The following is a 6,000-nucleotide window of genomic DNA, read 5'->3' as shown; positions in this document are numbered from 1 at the left end:
TACTTTAAAATTAAAATATGAAAATATCATAATGCAACAAATTTCCCCAAAACTTACAATAGTGAGGAAGACTGTAACCAGTTGATGTGTGCTCAGTCTACTATCCACCAGGTGCTGCCTCATGGTCCCACTTTTAAGTCTAATGGCTCTATGTCTTTAGTTACTCAACAGCCGTCAGTTTTTCTCCCCATGTTTGCAAATATTTTATCAGCAGTTCCTTCATCTGTAAGTAGCTCTGGATAGCATGGGAGGCAGACAGTCTGTTCTCACTAAAGACTTGGGATAGCAGCATTATATCCACCACCCCTTTTAATTATTACTTTCCACCTCTATTTATGTTGAGGGGATCTTAATAAAAATATTACATGCTCTCTCCTTTGGAATATTCACATGAAGAGGAGAGGTCATTTTGGCTCACAGATGGCAGACACAAAGTTGGAAGGACCTAAGAAACCAGAAGAAACATAAGAAAGGAGGAATCAAGACACTGGGCAGATTTGTATACTCTCTTAAAACTTGCTGCTATAGATTTTTTCCCCCTTTGTATTAACTATTCACAGTTATGTTGTGTAAGCTTGCATGCTTTCCACACTGAATCACTGGGTTTGTTCTCATGCACTTTCCTTGATATAGTTCTTTTTCTGAGGAAGGAGAAAATATTTAAAAACAACATAAACTGATCCATAACATCTTGAAGGTGGTAGGATCTGGTTATTTGATGAAGTGCTAAGAATGCCAAGCAAGAGAGGTTGTCTTCAGGTGGTTCAGGCCAGAAAAGTGGACCACTTATGACCAACATGCTTTAATCATGACTTTGTTCATTTGCTTGCTTTGGGATTGACCCTAGTTCTTTAAGTAAGTCTTCCATCCAAAGGCAGAGGTGGTGACAAAGGAAAGAGAAGACAGATGTATTTATAAAGATTGTATGTACAGCACTGTGTAAATTTGCAGCTCTTTATAAATAAAGGTTGATAATAATAATAATAATAATAATAATAATAATAGAAAAGAAGAATGACACTTTGGGTCTGTGGAAATCAGGTGGAAGCAACTGAAATTGGAACAATTTAAATTATCATTTATATCACAAATAGAAAAAAAATTGCTCGTGCTGGGAATTAGTATGTTTTGTACTAATTTGGCAGTACAAATCCATCCATGCGTCAGATGGATAAAGCATAGGAATGGAGAAATTGCCATATGCTATCAGCCACTGTGTCACATTCATGCCAGGTAAATCCACCTTATGCTTCTGCCAGTGCACCCACTCACTCACACTACACTTGGGCTTTGTTTTATGAGAGAGAGAAGCACCTGAACAAAATTGCTCTTCACAAGTTGGAGTGGCCAATTTTTTAAATTTTATTTATATTCCATTTTTCTTCCGGACAGGATTCAAAGCAGCTTACAGCATAAATTAAAACAGAGCAGCTAAAACAATGCCAAGTACAAAAGTTAAAATAAATAAATAAAATTAAAACATTAATTTTTAAAAAATAATAAAATTTAAAACAATTACAACAATTAAAAATACAAAGCCTATTAAAACAGCACACCAAGGTTGAACATCTCTTAGGAGGGAGTTCCAAAGCCTAGGAGCATCCACCGAGAAGGCTCTTTATCCTATCCTCACTAGCTGAACCTGGGGTGTTTATCACACGGAGGTTTTTGCAGCTCAGATCCGGGGTGACTCCTGATTCAGCTATGCGAATTCACGTTGTAAGTGAACATTTTATCACACCTGTTGCTCTTCCATTGCCCTTCCGAATCGAGGGGGAATCGAATCCAAGGCAAGTCACGTGATGCGAACTCACGCAAAGTGGAGTGAGTGCAAATTGTATTACCACATGGTATTACCGTACTATATGGATTTGAATTGGCAACCTTGCGCATGCTCAGTGGGGGGCTGAATGCATCGTGACCTTGTTTGTTTCCGGAGTGAAAGGGGGCGCAAGTTCTTGTTCCCTGTTTCGCATAATTGCACGATTGCATGAATATTTGCCTCGTGAATATTTCTGTGTCTCCTTCATCCCCTTTTTTTATTTTCCCTTCTATTTCAGCAATTTCAACACACAGATGATAGATAGATAGATAGATAGATAGATAGATAGATAGATAGATAGATAGACAGACAGACAGACAATCTGTATATTCACATTCACGCACATACACACATGTATATATTCCAACAAAATGAGTTGCCCTGAAAGTGAAAGGACCACCGAAAGGAAATGAGGGGAAACTGCAGTGCTGCATCATGGGAAATTTGCAACCTGGGGAGTTTTCAGTGGTGTACCAGAGCAGAAGCAAAGTTGCATTCCACACCAGACTAATTCGGAGTGAAATCGAAATGAACTTGGAAGCGATTTCTGTGAATTCGCTTGTTACCAATTTCACCAAAATGAGGGGTCCCTTTGGAATCACTGCAGAAGCGCCATGGAAGGAGCCTCCATATAAAGGAATTGCGTGTGATAACACATCATGTTATCGCATGAATTCGCATCGTTGGACCCACAGTCACGTCGGATCTGAGCTGCAAAAAGGTGCAAAAACCTTCATGTGATAAATACCTGGGAGAGGGGTGGAATGGAAAGAAAGACCTCCCCAGAAGATTGTGAGACTCAGACAGGCTTGGATGGGGAGATAGGGCCTTTCAGACAGTCTAGACCAGTGGTTCTCAACCTGTGCTTTGGGACCCCTTTGGGGGTCGAATGACCTTTTCATGGGAGTTGCCTAAGACCATTGGAAAACGCCTATTTAATTACAGTTATGAAGTAGCAATGAAAATAATTTCATGGGTTTGGGTCACCACAACATGAGGAACTGTATTAAAGGGTCACAGCATTAGGAAGATTGGGAACCACTGGTGTAGACGTAAGCCATATAGGGCTTTATGGGTCAAAACTAGCACTTTGAATTGTGCCTGGAAACAGACTGGTAGCCAGTGAAGCTGTTACAGCAAAAGAGTTATATGTGCCCCATAACCAGCCCCAGTCAGCAGTCTAGCAGCAGCATTTGGAACCTGCTGAAGTTTCAGGAACAGTTTCAAAAACAGCCCCACGTTGCTTCCCCAAACTAAGGAAAGTCGTAATAACACTTTAATATTTGCTACATAACTTGCCAAATAGTTAATGTGCATATGTGATATTTAATGACACTTTACTTCGATACTGTCAGTGAAATCTTACATATCCTTACTCAGAAGTAAATCCCATTGCAAGTAATTTACTAAGTAAATATAAGATATCAGAATATATTAGTTTGCATGAAGGTATTTAGTGTTTGACAATATTTGACACCTAATAAAATGTCATATCCAATGTCTGCTGAAACATTTGAGAGATGCCAGTAGCTCTAAAGCATTTGAATTTTTAATTTTGAGGTTAAAAGTTCACATGCAAAAATTTGAGCACTGAAATGGGAAAATGTGTTGAATTGTGAATATTCATTTTAGCTCCAAAATAGGTCCATTGAAGCAAGTAATAGTAATCTTCTGTGGATGACCCTTTGGGCCCACAATGTGTCTGCACAGCAAAGGCAGCTCTTCTAAGAATCCTAATGTTCTGAGCCTCCGTGAGATTCCCCCCGCTCATATAAATCAAGGTTATTTTCTGAGAATTACTTAATCTTATGTGATAATATCCCACATGTTTTCAGCATAGTCTGACTACATATCTTTTCTCCTTGAATTACTTTGCCAACATGTGCAAGTATGGAAGGGGAGGTAAACATGATGGTTTCTATCTGGAGAACTTTTCCTTCACTGTATCAGAAATAACAATGCTTTCAGGCTGTACCAGAACCTTTGCAGAAACAGCAGCCATTACAGCAATCACCACCTTTATGTCAGATCTATTTGCCTAACAAGGCTGTATCCACACTGCAGAAATAATCTACTTTGACACCACTTTAACTGCCATGGCTCAAATACTATGGAATTCTGGTGACGCAACAAACTACAATTCCCAGAATTTCACAATGTTGAGCCCTGGCAGTTAAAGTGGTGTCAAAGCAAGTTATGTTTGCAGTGTGGATGCAGCCTCTGCCACCAAGAGGGTACTATGCTTAACAAGCTGAAAAACAAAGACACAAAAATGAATGGGGAGATCACAGAGAAGTCTGCCACCACCAGCACTCTCCAACTCCTTTAGCTGAGCAAAGAGGAGGAGGAGGAACAGCCTGTACTTACCTTACCCTTTCCTGGGCAGTGGTGAATACTGGGTCCAGATGGAGAAAGCAAGCTAAAGCAGAGCATGGGAAAGAAAGTTTTTGGGGGTGAAACTCCAAGAATCCATTGACTGGGAAACTCTTGGAGCTGCAGCCCATAAAAGTAACTTTCTCAAAATCTAAGGAAAAGGGTAGTGGTTACCATGCCAAAGAGATGAGCTTACACAGGAAGGGGGGCCTATTAAGGCAAAGGATGTTCAAAATCTACCACTGTATTCTCATTGAGTGGTTAATTTTCTCCACATTTTTCCTTTAAAACATTTGTTACTGTTCGTTTAAAATAATGCACTATTGTGTAAAAATATATTTTCCTGTTTTATTTGATTGAAAGAATTAATAAAATTTGACTTCCGTTTTAACAGTGGAAGAGCAGACATATACATTTTATGAGGAAAATTTAAATCTGGGGAGTGGGGCTCTTTAGTTTGGCAGAAACTATTGTCACAAGTGCAAGTGGTCATGATAAAAACTGTGGCCAGAATATTATATCATCTTTACATATACATAAGCACTATAGTGATGGCATGATCCTGGAATCTCCACTTACTGGGCATCAGCTGCTGAGATCAATGGGGATCTAGTCCCTTTTCACTCGAGAAGCAGGTGGATGGTATTTCCACCACCCCTGTGAGCAATTCTCACCATGACAGGCAGAAACAGGTTCCCTGTCACAATTTCCCCTCAGAGACTGCTTACATTCAGGGTGGAAATCAATAGGAAAATGGACCCCTTTCGATCACAGCAGCTGCTACCCACTAAGTGGACTTTCACAGTCACTACATAGCTCCTAAACTAGGCACTATGTAAGGACGATGAATACATAACAGTTATGACTGCATAAGTCCACTTCGTAAGTGTGATATAGGATTCTGGTCTATAAAACTAGGGAGTTTGTCACATTTCCTTTGCTTCTGCAAAGACATGGGATGTAACATTAAGAAGGCAGATCTTATTGCATTCCCCCATCACTGCTTAGTATGCAGCCTGGGCTTCTCCCACATCTTTTCAAGAATGAGATTTTTCCATTCTTGAAAAGCTGCGGCAGAAGCTTGGGTTGCATATGGTTTGTGTACTGCCCAGTGACAGGGAAATGCAACAAGAAAGTTATTTCCATTTTAGATCTCTTTCTAAACCAAAGCATAGCACCTACCTTAAGGATTCCCCACACACTGGGCTGAACCATTTACTCCACTCAGAGACTAAGCTGACAGCTAATTTGTTATCATTCTATACTCTCATCTCAACCAAAAAATGACAGAAAACTGAGGATTTGTTTTTCCATAACACACTGGCAACTGATACTCCTCTGTGGCCATGGCAGCTAAAGGAATGGCAACTACTCCTTTTTTCTTGGTATAATTGTTATTTCCTGTGCCAGCAGCAGGGACAGAAAATAGTAGATCGTCATTGTTTTGGTACCCATCAAAGTGATTTAAACAGAAGCATCTGGATCCAGGTTTAATGTTACAACTTTTATCTTTTCTATGTTTTTGATTGCATTGTTCTTTTAATTGTATTCTTCTTTGTGAGCCTCTTTGATCCCAGTTCTGGGAAAAGAGCAGGATATACATATTCATCATCATCATCATCATCATCACAACTTCTTCAGCTTTTTCAAGTACCTGTATAACTGCATGCTCTGCAGTCCACAAAAGCCAATTCTGGGATTTCCCAAAGGACCACAGCTGTACCACTGCGGTCACTGTGGTCATGATCATGACAGGAAGCGATGTTGCATACTTACATGTCCTGAAGCTTTTTTCATTTTTTTTA

The sequence above is a fragment of the Sceloporus undulatus genome, chromosome 5 (assembly GCF_019175285.1).
Source record: "Sceloporus undulatus isolate JIND9_A2432 ecotype Alabama chromosome 5, SceUnd_v1.1, whole genome shotgun sequence".
Lineage (NCBI taxonomy): Eukaryota > Metazoa > Chordata > Lepidosauria > Squamata > Phrynosomatidae > Sceloporus > Sceloporus undulatus.
This window is presented reverse-complemented; position numbering follows the sequence as displayed.